The following is a 17,162-nucleotide window of genomic DNA, read 5'->3' as shown; positions in this document are numbered from 1 at the left end:
TGCATTTCAATTTCTATAATGCGGGCAAATGATTGGGATGAAATTAAAGGAGAACTAGAGAAAAATCTTTGGAAAGACATACATCTTCAAAGTTGTGATAAACGAAAGTGCAAGTATGCATGAAATGTATCCAACATTTAGTGTAAACAATGTCTTGGAAGAAGAAACCGATAAAAAAAACAAAATATATTGACCCAACAGACCTTTCCCCAATCATCGAAAGGTAATAATCTTTTAAACTAACTTTCTTTCTGACCGTTGTTCAATTTTATTTTCATATATAAGAAAAAACTTACATGTCAAAAATACAGGAAAATGGATCAAATAGAAAGAAAAATAAGAACAAAAATCCTACGGATGATGGTCTCACCAACAAAAAGAACCGGAAAGCTCGAGAATCACAATGAAGGATGGGTAATAGGATTTTAGTGTTTTTCAGATGTATAATTTTCTTCAATGAACAATGAAGAAAATAATTTGACATTTTTATTTGCTTATAAATTATGTTTTTACATGTCTTTTACAAGTTAATTTGGTTTTTCTTCATTATGTGAATGATATTACGATTTCAAATTTATTTATGTCAATGCTATTACGATTTCAGAGATCTAATAGTTGGAATAACTGACAAAAACAATAAAAGAGGATGAATCAAATCAGATAATGAAATGATAAAGAAGAACATAATTCATACTAGAAAGAATATATGGAGAAATCTAACCTTTCTCCCTGTTAAAGCATAAAATAAATTAGATCCTCCATTTCATTCTTGCTCCAACCAGAATATGAGAAAGTGAAGTCTTCTTCAGAGCTTTACTTGCATAATTTTTGATAGAAGACCAAAAATTGGATTGAAATTGGAAGTTGTATTTGCCTCTCTATATTGATATGAGGGGTATAACATGTTGAAAGGCCCTACTTCTTGCAGTAGCCTAGGTAGCCAATCTGATTAGGACAAGCAAAAAAAAAAATCAGTCATCTCTTAAGAAATTCCAAAGATACTAGATTTTGATAGTGAATCAAACAAGAAGGCAATTGAATTGAACTCGACTGGATGGCCATCCAATTATCGTCATGGGTTTCCTCGGTGAGTACTTCTTTTTGACCCTAAAGAAAACTTCATTTTCATCCTAAATTAACACGAGTCGGTTCGAATTATCGTGACTTTCACTAGAGATACAACAAGCACCAAAGTTCAAAGAAGACAGCCCTGACACTAGCAAGCAATAACCTTTCCAATACGTAGTTTTAATAAAAAGACTGGATTTCAAATAACCCCAGCAATGGTACATTGGTGCATTGGAAGATTCTAAGACAAAAGATGTGTGCAAGTCAATGCTATGTACAATCCTGAGAAATGTGTATTTGTTATTAGATAACATTTGAGAAATGTACAAAAGATGTTTGCAGGTTTCATTCTCTCAGTTGTCTCTAACATTTGAGGCTAAACATTGGTTAAAAACCACAACAAGAACAATTCAATAAAACGATGCAGATAAGCAGATAAATTAAACCTGCAAGGTGCAATAGATTTATTCCAGCCAAACATCACATGTGAACCTAATATGCTGTGATTGGATGATTACTATTTATCTCGAATTTCTACAAGAATGTAGACAAGTGTAGCTTAGCTCCGTCTACTTTTGTGATCCTGATTCTCTTATTAATATATTCTATTTACCAGTTAACACTCTTTGGAAACATAGCATATTTTATTTGGTACAACAGAAACCAAATCTCCACTCACACCACAAACCAACCCTTCTCGACTAGCCAAGTGCTAACACAAGCTCAGAACTCTATCCTACCCCCAACACCTCATCCTGAACCTAAATACTATATTCCTGAACACCTTCTTCAAAACCTCTATTTAATCACAACTGATGGTGGTTTTGAAGGCATAACAAATCTGAGGAGGAATTAGTTATACCATTGGTAAATGGTCACATGATATCTTGTTTGCGAAGTAAAGGATGTGCGATCTCGAGCCGAGGCAGCAGAATATCTAGCTCTTTCATGGGGTTTAGAAACAGCGTTGCAGCTGCATATTGAGAAGGCAGTTCTCATCACAGATTACATGTATATCAATCAGATACGATGCAATCATTAAGAAAATATAGAAATTTATCATTACTGCGTGAGCAACCTCAAGTGCACATACTGCACAGAGATAAGACTAATTTGTATGGAGGTTTTTACGATGGAAAAAAAATCAATTTGCTTGGAAAATCTGCATGCAGTCTTAGCACCCACCATTGACGGAATCTGCTTAAAGCGCACTTGATTACGCTGTTGATGAGAAACTCAAATCAGGTTACCATACCTTTATGCTCATCAGTAGCTTTAACGTCTTATTTGTTCTCCCAAAAATGTTCGCCCTGTAAGTACTCTTTTCTGAATGTGATTAATAGTTGATATGTGAACATGTGCAATAAAGGATGACCTAGGTACATTTACATGTTCACGTGGATGCATGGATGCTTGCACGTTTCATGTTCAGTCCTGTATAATAGCTCATCGGGCCGTTTGCCCATAAAGCCAGAGTAAATAGATTTTTCTCTAGACATTTTGCAGGATATGCAAGCGAGTCAACAGGACGTGAGTAGATTAAGAATGATTAAGAAGATATCTGACTGGTAGGCAGGCATTGTATCCTTCTTCCACCTAAGAAATTCACAGGCGACATTATTAATGGTGCTTCTCTAGGGTATCTGGCAAAAGGATACCTAGCATAAAACTAATGGAGCTGACTTGGCAGAAAGGCAAGGTTTTAAATTGAGAATGGAGAATAAGTTTGGTAACTGCAGTAACAGCAGACCAGCATTCGTAGGTTGGGAAGCCTATGGTATTTTGGTTTTGATGAGGATGGATTGACTCCTAACATTCCCTAACAATGTATTAAGGTAGATATTAAGGATTTGGGATAATAAATATGAAATCCAAACTCAATATACCTTGAATTGCAGAGTCTTGGGTGCTAAGCGCTATACCGAGGTGTTTGGGTGTTCAGTGCTATTCAAAGACGCGTGGCGTATCAAGTTGCTATTGTATATATTCGCATTCTCAATAGTGGCATCTGGCTCAGAGGGGTCTCCTTTTGATGGCCATCCCGTCTCAAGTACTATAATGGGAATATTGGTGAAGTTCAAGTAGGCCATCGAAAGTAAAGGTGCATCAACCCGGCGGCATAAAAGACATTTTTGTAGTGGAGAAAAGTATTAGAGTCCTTGCCTCTTTGTTTGGAGGCAATGGATGGAAGAGTGCATAGTCGGTGGAATAACATCATTTGATTTGCATATAATCATAGTAAGGGTACACATTAAGCAAAGGAGGGAGCGATGGTGCGCAAGAATTTGAGCAAAGGTACCATTTGGATCCCATGGCGGTTGAAGAAGGCTGGGAGGGTGGAAACGAGTCGGGATGATGGAAGACGAGTGAGGTGTGGAAACTTTAATTTGGTCATCAAGATTTGATGCAACAAAGGGCTGAATGGATGAATTTGAGTGCGAAAAACAAGAACAGGTCAAAGCATTAGGAAGGATTGTCGAGAACCTACGAGCCTACTTGCAATACCGGTGATGTTGGTAGGCTGGTACATGAGTAAACAACATTACGCGCTACCCGGTTGGCAGCGGTAGCATTGGACTGCCCTACACCAAGGAGCTCATTGTTGGAGATTAATCGATGGTGACATGGATGCACGAGTTGGCAAGTGCAAGGAGCATTCGCGCGGTCGACATCATAGAGGCGGACATGTCGGATCTGCTGGGCCTTGGCCAGCGCAAGAACTACTACGGGTAGGGTTTGGCATGTCAGATAGGTCTGTGCCAATGTTCACACCGATGAAGGCATCTGCTCCATCGAAAAAAAACACCCAAAGTGCAGAAAGATTAGAGTATGATCATGATGGTTGCTAGAAAGACAATATAAATTCTCTCCATCACCCGGAACCCAATGGCATGCATCACATAATTTATTGGATCGTTTTTCAACCACAAAAAAGCTACAATTTGTGGCAATATTCCCTTCTTTGAATCATGGATGCATGGACAAATTAATACAAGTTAGGCCCTGGTTCTAAATAGCAACAGTCTATGTCAACATTGATGGACACATCCTGAATTAAGGAGGATTAGAGGAAAAATCTGACAAACAATAGGATCTTGGGAATTAGAGACATATAAAGTTATTAATTCACACAATCTTATCTGCAATGGAAACAATAATATTCTTATCTTGAAAATTAATAATGCAATCCATCACTTTCACATTGGATTGATTAACCACCAAATTTTGCATATCCAAACAATAACAATATACAGTAACATGATAATTTCTTATTTTTCAAAATTATTGTGATTATAAGCTGGAGTTCAGCTAGAATGCCATTTCCAATGAGGCGAGCGGATAGGTGGGGAGTAGGAGGAATCAATGAAGTGCATTACTGCTGCCCCTTCGGAGGGAATAGATGGGCTAAGGCAGTGCCGATCGAGATGGGAAAGTGGTCAGGGAGGACCCTTTTCGGTCATATCATGGATGTCAAGCATACAAGCAGAGAAACTACAAGTTAGGGAAGGAAGGCAAGATAGAAGAAAATCTTACAGAACACCTTCTTAGGTAAGAGCATACGAGTAGAAGATAGTACCTGGCATACCTGACCCGAATCTGACAATACCATACCATAATCAAAAGGTACAACGGCCCGAGCGATCAAAATCTCATCTTCGTACACATCATACCAATCTTTGCACTGCAACAGATAGAGAAGCAAATATAAGAAATTGCAAACAGTTATTATGGAAACCAAATACAAGTTCATAAGCAAAACACTTTAAAATAACGGACCCAAATATAGTTCACTAAACTAGCGATCCAAAAATTCTCCTTTATCTAAATCTCGATTTCAATGCAAGATTCCGGTATTATGGTCATATTGCGTAGACGCAGTAGTAGAGCCACTGCATACATCCATCAGACCATTAGCTTTATAAGTTTGAATTGTTTGAGTACTTACTCAAATCACTCAACACAGTATGTGGTCTTTATGGTCATGTTGCAGAAACAACAAGTAAGACCTCTGCCTACATCCATGACCTTTAAAAGTTTAAAGTGTTTCAGGTAGGAGGGACATAATTCTGCCTACATCCATGACCTTATGATTTTCTACTAAGGGATACAATTTCCAAGAAAATGATAACACAAAACATTTAGAGAATATATAATTTATTCAATCAAAGACATGAGAGGTCATTATAAGTGTACGAAAATGCCTACCTCGAAAAAGGTGTCACCGTATCTTGAAAAGTTAAGGTCTGCAGATTCGATGCTCTTGGCTGTAAGTTCCTGTATATAGAATACCGTTGATCAAACATACGATAACTACTGAATTACAAAATGTGTTTTAAAACCACCCAAAGACAATAATAACAAGCATATGCCCATATCATGCACTAAACCTTAAAAATAGTTATATCAATTAAAATCAGAATAATAGGAACTCACCAAATCACCAGCATTATCGGATATACGGACCTTTGCATCTGCAGAAATGAGGAAGGGTCCAGAGGAGCTCTTATATTCCATTTATGGTCTTGATCCGCGTGCCACTAAATATACAAGAAAAAAACACAGCAAATCATTACCTAATTTGAAGAAGCGAAAACATATAAAGAACAACAAAAAACATTAATATAGTCACTTCTATCTACTCCGACTCGCCATAACTCTAACCATGGGACACATCATTCTTGAGAAGCAATGAGAAGACTCACCATTAGATGATTCTGAATCTGAAATGCCAACCATCTTCGTAGCGGGTTTAGCGACATTAGATACAATGCTAATCTCGGGCCATTTTCCAGCAAAGGACCATACACTGTAACTCCAAATATCTCCTTGATGATTAAGGAGCTCTCCCTTGAACAGAATTCTGGCAGCTGATCCACAATCCCCAACAAAAGGAATAATTTCAATATGTGATATACACAGAAGATGCTTTTCAGTTCAATGTCGTCCAAAATAAACTAAATCAAGCAACTCAAATTTGAAGTGTGAGTGTGTTTGTGTATAAGTCAGTTAGTGTGTGCGTGCATGCACCAATGGATGTTCTATAGTCTCTCTACCCCTAGACTCAACCTGAGCTCCAATAAGAAATTCCATTTTTCTCCAAAGCCAACCAAATTTGATGTGTGAGTGTGTTTGTGTATAAGTAAGTTAGTGTGTGCGTGCATGCACCAATGAATGTTCTATAGTCTCTCTACCTCTAGACTCAACTTGAGCTCCAATAAGAAATTCCATTTTTCTCCAAACCCAACCAAATTTGATGTGTGAGTGTGTTTGTGTATAAGTAAGTTAGTGTGTGCGTGCGACGTGATAAGAGATGATCGGATGTCGGCTACTTCATGTTCTAATCTTTGCTATGAAAAGGGTGTCCGGTAACTTCGGTGTTTGTATGGAAACAAGTTTCGATCTATCATACATTATTATTAGTCATAGACTTATATCCATAAAAAAAGATATAGTTATTGGTTTATAGCAGTTCCACAACATCAAGCCATATATACAAGATAGAGAATAGAATCAACTTCCAAATGTATCAAATAGTGATCAATCTATAAAGGCGCGGGTAAGCATGAGGTTGGATAATAGAAGTGTTGCGGGGCCCGATGCTCACAAGCGGATTAATCACAGCATACAAGGCTCATATGTGGCATGGAAGCACACTTTCGAGGTTCTACACACAATTGTTTCAGAGGGTGAAGCGGTCTTTGTTATACAAAGAGGCATGTTTCTAAATTTCAGGTGTACAAGCCAAGGTGGAGTCCCATGGTCACCCGGCACTTGGGTTCTCCATGATGTGTGAGGAAGCTTGAGAAGACTTTATCGACCAGTCATCTATCAATTCAAATTATAATTTTGTAGTTAGAAAGCACTTTTCAATAGAAGGCGATGTAGAACTTCTCAATGCAGGTAGAGTTGGTGAGCAGGAATTCAGACGACATGGTCGAAGTTAAATACATTGTGACCCTACATCCAGATGTGTTAAGCTCAGAAGTGGTGATTACATACAAACTATAAATCTTGAGCTCTAGAGGTGACTGGGTCTTTGTTGAGCCATTTAAGCATGAGCAGCCCCGATGCAACTTATGTTGTTGGGCTAGAAGGTTCAAATAAATTCAGCAAACCGCCTTTTGTGTCTGATTACACCATCATTCCTCCAGTATCAGAAAGCAGAACAACGGGAGCCTTTCAAGGACTATTTTCTAGCAGGGGAAAGAAGGATCAAAACAGTGCTGATGAACTAAACAAAAACACCGAAACAGAAGAAGAATTGGAAGGGTAAGAAAAAGATAATTATGGACAGCTGACTGAGGAAATGAGCAGGATATACACCAGTGCACCTCGGGAATTCACATTTATTGACAGTGTACTCATCCAATAAATAGGACTTCCCTTGATCATTTCTTATTCAACTTATCTTGGTAGTACACAGGACAAAGAAAAAATTAACCTAATGTGTGTTAGCGATAATGTTCAATATAATCAGAGAACGCATAGGCAGCACTTCCCATAGTTTATTACTTTGACCCAATTCTTCAACAGAAAACGATGAAAAAAAATTTAACCAATTTACTTTTGGTCTTAGAAGTTCCTTTAATCTGAATACGTTTCATGACTTTCATCTATTATTTATACGATAAAATTTCAAATCGTTTACTTCCTAAAATGTATGTGGCCTGCTATATTAAGAGTTGTCTTTCTACTGTAATACAACAAGGTAGAAGAAACTTCGATTCAAAATGGGAGTAGTGGGTTTGAAGAACTAATACATTTTCAGTCTGGATCAAATTATTTAATTGTATGGTAACTATGTACACTGTGACAGTCCATCGGCGATCTTTGAAACCAATTGTCTTGAATCCTAAAGGTGTATGGGGCTTAACACTTTCTACATAATCCAAACCTCTAAATCGTACAAAGGGAGAAAGTTCTTGATCGAGACCAAAAGTACATTATATCGTTTTCGTTGTTGCAACTCTATCAATTAACCAAAATGTTGATTCCGAAGTTGTAAATTGCTTGAGAATTAAGAAGGAAAAGAAAAGAAAGACCAGCATGTATTTGACACAAAGAACAAAGTCAAGAGAGTCAACAAATAGATTGTCTTAAGAACATGAGAACCATCACAGAAATTGTTAAGCTACATTTCACACACAAATTTGTTGTGCGCATTTACAGTTGAGTAACTGTAACCCAGTTTATAGAGCTGTAAAATTGTTCGTGAAACTGGTACAACATCAACAAGCCAATCAAGTAGGAATGAAATGATGTCGTACTTCATAAGTGTCCATCCATGTGATTGACAATAGGACTGCAACTAAGATTATGAAAAACCAGCAAACGAATTTCAGAACCACCTTCATAAAAGTATTTTGTTTGACACAACGACTTCCGACTACATCCTTATGTCCAAACTCTATGACACTAGAAACTTGATCATTAACATTCGAAACAGAAGCATTCAGTACGTCAGACTTCCATTGAAATTGTTTAATAATGCTTTTTGGATATAGGCATATGTAAGTCGATTGTTATTTTCTAATTTTTAGTACTTGCTTTAAACTTGATTGGCCTTCTTCCTGTTAATATTTGTTCTCAGGTACTTACACTTCTAATATTTGGCTTTTGTAGATTATTTATGTGATTGTTGATATGCCAAATAGTTTTTCGCTATAAACATGTTACTTTTTCCTTAGTTGCTATACTCTAGATATCCAACTCATATCCCTATCTGCGCCTGCAAATTCTACTATCAGTATAGATGACTACAAGAAAGAGTCCCACCATGCTTTAACTTCTAATTGTCAAAAAAAAAAAAAATTATAGATATGTTCAAAATTAGAGTCATACTAATACTGGAATTCTAATGAAATAAGAAAACCTTTTCTTATATATATACAAAACATACGATCATATCTCCCCACTCCTAACGCATATAAAAAACACAGGTAAACTTTTGGTTATCAATTATTTTTTCTGATATACATGTTGAATCATATATTACATATCTAATTGAATTGCTCTAAATTTTTTCATTGTATAGAATAGAAGATATTGAATTAAGGCTACAGAGAAAGTAACACAAACGGTTAAGGTAAACAAATTTTTATTTTTACATCTACTTCAATTTTATTTATTAGTATTAATAAACATGTTTTATTTAATCAATGAATTCAACATCAAAAATATATGTTATTGCCATCTATTAGTTTGTGTTCAAGTACTACTAGAGTTATTGTGGTTAGTTAAGGTAAAAAAAACATGCACATAAACTGAAACCTAGGACACCAATGCAAGATTGAAACTATGAAGTGAAATGTTGAAGGACAAAAATGACATTTGGAAATAACATCGTTGAGGTGAATAGTATTGCTTACACTTTAATTGATTGTGAATATGAGTAAAGAGTCTTGAAGGAACCAATTTCATATACAATTGTAGCCATGTAACCAAATGAGCTCGGAGGAGTCCCATTAGTTGCATATCTCACCCCAATTGAGCTACCTTAGTTTTTTATTTATTTGGTAAGCAATATTACATCTAATAGTACATGATACCTTAATGTTTTATCTTTGCCTGCATGTTCTTAGCAAAAAAATTTGGTATCTTATATAATAGCGTTGAATGATTGTTTTACTGATTTGATATATGTTTTTTGTTTGCAAATATAATTATTTTGGTTACCCAATTATTTTCATCATTGCTTTTTTTTTTTTTTTTAATTTTTTTTCCGTCATGTTTATATATTTAGATTATTTTTGGAATATAGGTCAAAGGGATGGATGTCGTTGATGACTTGATGTTGTTAACGAGTTCTCCTGAAGAGTTACATTGATCTGAAGGCATGGATTTTAAAAGCTTAGAACGAACCAGTCAAGATGAAATTAATTATTTTTTTTTAACAATCTTTCATTAGATTTTACTTAAATACAAATATTATGTACTTGGACTCATATGAAGAACCAATATGATTTCATAAATTTAGGGTTGATTTCTAATTTTGTATAAAGAACCAATATGAGGGACTCATAAATTTAGGGTTGAGAATGTTCTATAATGTTATTATTTTTTCATATATGTGCTCGCAGGGCTTTTTAAAGCAACAGTCACATCTGCAACTCAAATATACTTGAATTTGGATATACCTCAATCAAATAAGATGAAAAAGCGGTAAAATACTATAAATACATTGGGTTGCTAGCTTAAGATTTGTGAATGCATACTATATTACCGTACTGATATTTTCTCATCATCATGTATATATAGTTTGAGTTTGAAAGGAGAAATTAAGGTTTAGAAGCTTAAGTTATGAGTCATTACTTATGAAGCTAATTGCTTTTAACATGGCATGTATATTCATATACCAATAGCTCGAATAGTGAATAAGCTGCTTTTCTTTGACTTCTTTTAGTAATATTTATGCAAACCAATTGTTTTGACGCAGCTTTGACACCGGTAACTTTAAAGTACAGTTTGAGGTAGACAAAGAGGGTGAACCTACTATAATTTCTGAACTACTTAGTAAAGACAGGATAATCATATCTGACCTAATTCAATTAGGCATAGATAGATGCAACCAGGTTAGTCTGAAATAAAGATTTTTGAAGAGATTTTAAAAAAATTAGTGTTTTATGTTTGTTATGCTGATACATAAATCATTTTATTTGTAGCATAACAGGCCCGACCAACTTTGTCTGCATATACTTTTATACTCTTACTATGGGTGTATGAAATGTTGTGACGGTGTTGTAAAATAAATGACTTAGTAGGTATTGTAGTGATTATATGAAATATTGTGATGGTGTTGTAAAATAAATATGTTATTACGTATTGTAGTGATGACTGAGACGTAGTTATTATCAATCATGATACTCAATTTTGCAAAATATACAAAAGGCGAACGCATTGCCTGAACCCACCTTCCTTGAGTTTCCGGCTCATATAGATATACCTAAATGAATTTAATGTATGAGTTTCAATATACTTTGGAAATAATATTTTTGATACATATATAATAATAAAATTTATAAAAACAGTCCCCGTTCGTTGAACGGGTTCAAAAATCTAGTAGAGATTAAAAGGTAATGTGGCATACCCTTGGTAAATGTTCCATTAAATAAAAACTTTAACACAAGTACGTTATTGGACACACATAAAATAATTGTAACACTGCTAGTGGGTATGTGTGCCATTCATTAATATTGCTAAGGGATGCTTGATACTTGGGGCATAGAATAAAAATCTTTTGAAGTCTCTTGTAAATAGGATTATTCTGTAACACATTAGAATAAGTTGTTATGTTATCTACTTTTACCATACATGTAATGTTATGGTTCTTGTGCCAAAAGGTCACTTTGGCTTCTTCTAAAGCAGTGATCAACGGTGTCGACCCTAGAAATAAAATCAAGACTAGTTCGGATATAAAGAGAAGTCATGATGTAAAGTTGTGCAGCAACCTAGCAATATCAATGGATTAGACTCAGACAAACAGTAGAATGTAAAAAAAAGCTCTCAAGTTTTAGGATCCGGCATCTCCAATTGATGGGTTGTATTTACACCGCTAACTCTAGGTCCAACGAATCCCGAAGTAAACAAGAGGCGAGCCTCCCGCTCTCTTCGGGGAGGACCATCTCGACAGTTGATTGCTTTGATAAACATGTCAGTCATCAAAATATAGTCTAAAAACAACAAGACATAGCAACCGGCAAATCGGCATGTCAATGTATTTGCAAAAAAAAAATCTAACAACACATAAAAACAAAAATATATAGCATCACTCAAATTTACCTCATTTTTGGGTTTGGGTGAGTGGATCATAATATGGTGGTGGGTTATACCACTTGAAGTGTGATGGTATTTCTGGTGCAGAAATATTAAACCAATCAACACCGACACCACTAACACTTCCTCCTCCTCCTCCTCTACATTTACCCGATTTGCATCCTTCCCACGGTATTGTTTCCTCTACCTCCCCTGTTACCATTTTCTCTGCCTCTCCTTCCTCCTCTCCATGTACCTCTTAAAGGTGGTGGTGCAGGAATGACCAAAGGGACCCTTGGTTGTTTACTTGTCTCCCCCATGCTCACATTTGCACCAGATTGCTTACTAGTCTCCCCCACGATCATATCTACACCAGATTGCCGACTTGTCTCTCCACCCGACATCCTTCCTTTTTTTGTCCTTCTAGGTGCCGCACCATGTTGCTCTCCTTGGCAATCTTCACTAATACCTAATACACAATACAAGTCAAAACAACATAATTCATTCAACACTAATCCCCACCAAAATAGAAATACAATTCATAATTTTTTATCTGTCCTCTTTGGCTTTGGTGGCATGTTATCCTTGCAAGTCCTACTATTGTGTCCTACAACTCCACATTTGCTGCATTTTTTCTTTGGACCCTTGGCTTGAGGTTCATCTTCAGCTCTTATCCTCTGCTTCTTGGGTCTACCAGCTTTTGACTCAAATGGAGGAGGAAATACCATCTTATCAGGCTACACCAACAAAATAGATATTTAACAATACATTAGTTACAATATATAATGTAAGTATTTAACGCAAGTATTTAACATAAATATTTAGCAACTTACAACTTTCCAGTCTTCTACATTCTCAATGGGCATCACATATCCAGCATATGTCTTTTTAAATGAATCAATAGAGAAAAAAGGACTAGTGTACCTATAAACCAAGTATTGAGTCATAAAATAATTGAAAAATAAAATTATCAATATTTAAGAAAGTTTTACAAAACTTCTTTTGGATCCATTTATCTCTTCTCTTTCTAATGACAACAACTGCATGTACGGGGGATGCACGTAATTTGCCACTTACAACTGCAAGTCATCTTCAACAAGTCCACATTCCACTTCTTACCGGACTTGGTCATCACAAATGAGATGTAAACCTACACCCCGACACTTCATATTTGTTGTATTTTTTCTCAAATGTTTTGATGATAGCAGAAACCCTAGTAACCAACCCACTATAGCAACCCTCACCTGTCATCTCATGAGCCAATCTCCTTCTCTCATGCAGTAGTGAAGTCAACATAAGATTATATTTGTCAACAAACTGAACGAAAGGCATGTCCCTCAAATCCAAGATCCAACTGTTAAAGGACTCACTGAAATTGTTGCTCACATGCTCACATTTTGAGCTCAAGTCAAAGTAAGATCTTGCCCATGCCTTAACTATTGCAGTCTTATCCAACCAAGCTTTAGCTTCCTTGTTATCCTCCTCAATCACTTTCATGAACCTTTCATGCCCAGTCTTCTTGAATGCCTTCGATGCAGCCCATGCGAAACTTTCCAAGTGTTCACCCTTAAATATCTTTTTGAAATGTTTATACATGTGTTTAAAACAAAACCTATGATAGGAATAAGGAAATACTTCATACACAGATTTGAGTAAGCCCTTTTGCCTATCTGAGATGAAGGTGAGTGATTTAGTATGCTTGTCAAAGTGAGGCTTCAACAATTTAAGAAAAGAATACCATGTGTCCTCATTCTCACCCCTACAAATGTATATTGCCAGGGGAAACAAACCATTCATGGCATCTAAGGCCCTTGCGACTTAAAACACACCCACCATATTTACCTTTCAGAAAAGCTCCATCAAGACCTATAATAGGTCTGCAACCATCCAGCCAACCAGATAAAGAAGCTTCAAAAGCCACAAAGAACCCTGTAAACTCATGAGTATCTTTCTCCCTGTAACATCTAATAAGACTACCTGGATTTGAAGTCAAAATTTGTCTCATCAACTCAGGAGCCAACATGTAACCATCCTCATAGTTACCATGAATACTCTCTTGCATCTTATTTTTTGCTCCCCATGCAGTAAAATAACTAATTTTAACTCCATAGTTCCTCATTATCCAAGCAATGATGCTTCTAGGCTTGAAGTGTGGATGATCTCTAAGAGTTTCTTCCATTATCTGTGCAACCCATGGAGATTTTGCTTGTTTCACCTTATCATTTTTGTCAGCTTCACAAGTATGCTCACCCTTGAAATGCCTTAACCTCATAGTGTGTTGGTCTACGCTACTTGCAAATATGTTCCAAGAGCACCCCTCAATCGCACACTTCAATCTAAGTCTGCCTTTCTCATTCTTAACTTGCTTATAGCTGAATTTGTTTGCAACTGCCAATGACTTGAAATATGTTCTAGCTACTTTAATAGTGGGCCACTCCATGCCTACATACATAGGCTGCACTTTTGGAACCTGTTCAATATGAACCTTTTCATGTTCTTCATCTGCATATAGATTAGAAGTCTTAGTGACAAACTCTAAATGTTCATTTTCCTTTTCATATTCTTGTTCATCTACCAACTCTTCCACACCTTCATCCTCACTTTCACTATCTGGTTCAAAGTCACTTTCTTCAGAAGAGTGTTGACTCACATACCCTTTATCCTCAACTACTGAGGATGGACCAAACAAGTTAAAATCGGTTCCCAAATCCAAATCATCTTCTATATCCACATCTACATCATCATTTTCAAAAAAAATATCTTCCCTTAAGAATATCATCACTAAGAATATCTTCAACATCACTCTTGATGTTTATTGTCACTTCTTCTTCACAATAACCACCAAGTCCTAACTTTCCATACACAGGATCTTTCAATTTCCAATCACACCTGAAATTTTCAGACTCTTCACAAACATCTCTTTCACCAACATCACTATTTTCTGCCAACTGAGAGGGGAGTGGTGAAGTAACATGTGTTAAATTGGGGGTGGTGTGATTTGATGGATTTACTCTTGGAGATTGTCTAGGTGTTAATTGCTTGTTAGTTGAAATAGGAGTGGTGTAAATTGATGGAGACGTGGGAATTGCAAGCAAAGAGATAAATATATGATATTTACCATCCCTCTCTATCTTAATGGTATCCCACATTTTAGGGACATCAACATCATTGCAAATTGTACACAAATACCCTCCAAAATGTATTTGACAAAGAAATACCAACATCAGCCCCTAAAACCTCATGAAACTATGCAATGAGGTCCATATAACATAACTTATCCCCATCTAATTCAAGTATGAAACTGGTAACCCCTTTGTAGTCCGGATATTTCACTCTACGGATATTATTTTTCCCCAAAACCCATCGTAGTGTATCACATACACTTTCTCACCTCTTAAAGGGTTAAGCCATGACTTTGGAAATATATAAATATTATGCATTAAAAATCATATAACAACATAAATATTAGACATTAAATAATGGTGTGACATGACAAAAATAATTCATGGTCAGGTAAGACAACAACATAGAATAGACATTTTGAAGTTAAATTAAAGACATATGGCCAATAGGATATAAGCAAAAAATTATATTCATATTAATTAACAAAAAAAACAGCAAGGAAATATCTTTATCTTCCTTGCAAAATTCCAAAGATTTTCGAATATTGAAGAGTGAAATCGTGAACATTTTTCATGCTATATACCATGATCAGGTAAAATAAAAAATAAAACATTCAGTAAGAAGAATAAGGAGGGAAAAAATGGCAAGAATTACAAGATGTATTGTGCTCATGGCAATCTGAGATTAACAGCATAACATCAATAATACTTTGCAAGTGGGTGTGTGTTTGAGTTACAACTAGATATAAAAGATCATAAACCTAATGAACCACACATTTCTCTAACTATTATATAATTACTTATATATACACATTATCTATAAGCATGACAAGAAAACCAAACCTGAACAAACTTCCTCTTAGACTATGTGATATAGATTATGCATAAACTTGTGAAATTAAACCACATTGCGTATATTTTTTACAGGTATCCCAAAAGTTAGACATGCGGATCTTACAAACAGAAAATAATAGTTTGCCTTGGACCAGTTGAGGGAGGCAAGTAAGTTTTCGAGTTTGACATTCGAAAGTTTCAAAATATTGATGACTGGATTTGAACAAGGGTTTCAAAATACAAAAATTAGAAATGAATGTTTTTAGAGAACCGAACTCCATTACAACAGAAAATTAGAAGCACTCCATTAAAGCAACATTTTTTAAGTTGAACAAACTTACCTCATAGCAATTCTTCACAATATCGCACTTTTTGCGGCTATCACCAAGTCCACCACGAACAACCAAACAAACCCGGGAAAAGAGCCTAACGGTCCCTCTCAACCTTAACTCTCAAATGAACAACTAACACACCTAAATAATCAAGCCTTAAATCTTAAGTGGGGCAGCCCTAACTCTCAATCGCTCAAATGAGAGCAAAACCAAATGAGGACGAAAGATATTACGGTTCTTTGCTTTTCTAAGTTATCTAAAAATGCTGTCCGTTGATTTAATTATCAACTTTAGATTAAAACACGTCTCTCTAAATCACAATTTTTGTAAACCCACGTGAGATTCGCGTGAAGGGCATATTGGCCAATATGAAAATATATGAGCCCAAACAGTTTCGGTTTTGGTTTGTTTGGAGAAAAGGGGCAAAACCCTAATAAATGAAAAAAAAGGGGCCAAAACCTAATTATGGCTAAATATTAGGGGGCAAAACCTAAAAACCCCCTTTTTATACAACGTTTTATACAATACCCCCCACCGGACCCTTCAAGATGTTTTAAGGGCTAATTTTTTGTAGATAAGATCTTCTCACCATGGATATAATCTCCACAAAACATTGGGTCTTTTGAACATTTCTAAGTTTGCCAAAAAAAAATTACAAAATCGATATTTCTAGACCATTGATAAAAATTCATAGGTTGAGAACAATTTTTCTCATGGTTAGGAGTTTTCAAATGAGTTGAATTTTTGTGGAGATAATCTCCATGGTGTAGAGATCATATCTACAAGGAATCAAGGCTTAATTCATATTTTCAAAGGGTATTGTATAAAACGTTGTATAAAAAGTGTTGTAAACGGAACCCGGAACCTACCCCATATATATATATATATATATATATATATTATTCCATTTGTAATGACATAAGAACCCATATATTATTTGGAATGATATGGACCTATACTACGCAGTTGTAATGACATAAGTACTCATATATCATTTGGAATGACATAAACCTATATTACGTCATTTGTAATAACATAAGAGCATCTCTAGGTG

General features: G+C 35.7%; 1 long non-coding RNA gene and 2 pseudogenes across 1 annotated transcript; 1 reads left to right on the top strand and 2 right to left on the bottom strand.

Annotated features, from left to right (window-relative positions):
- Window positions 1-2,910: 2,910 nt before the first annotated feature.
- Window positions 2,911-5,091, bottom strand: LOC147479556 (glucan endo-1,3-beta-glucosidase 3-like; annotated as a pseudogene).
- Window positions 5,092-6,665: 1,574 nt separating this feature from the next.
- Window positions 6,666-7,706, top strand: LOC147479555 (protein NDH-DEPENDENT CYCLIC ELECTRON FLOW 5-like; annotated as a pseudogene).
- A 4,535-nt stretch (window positions 7,707-12,241) lies between these two features.
- On the bottom strand, window positions 12,242-12,813 carry LOC147479554 (uncharacterized). The gene is made up of 2 exons (XR_015206660.1): window positions 12,654-12,813; window positions 12,242-12,557 (listed from the first exon to the last, which is right to left on the bottom strand). It is a non-coding gene; the product is annotated as an uncharacterized LOC147479554 (long non-coding RNA).
- Window positions 12,814-17,162: the final 4,349 nt, after the last annotated feature.

This window comes from Coptis chinensis, chromosome 8, assembly GCF_015680905.1.
Source record: "Coptis chinensis isolate HL-2020 chromosome 8, ASM1568090v1, whole genome shotgun sequence".
NCBI lineage: Eukaryota > Viridiplantae > Streptophyta > Magnoliopsida > Ranunculales > Ranunculaceae > Coptis > Coptis chinensis.
The sequence above is the reverse complement of the archived record's forward strand: the minus strand, read 5'-3'. Positions and strand labels throughout refer to the sequence as shown.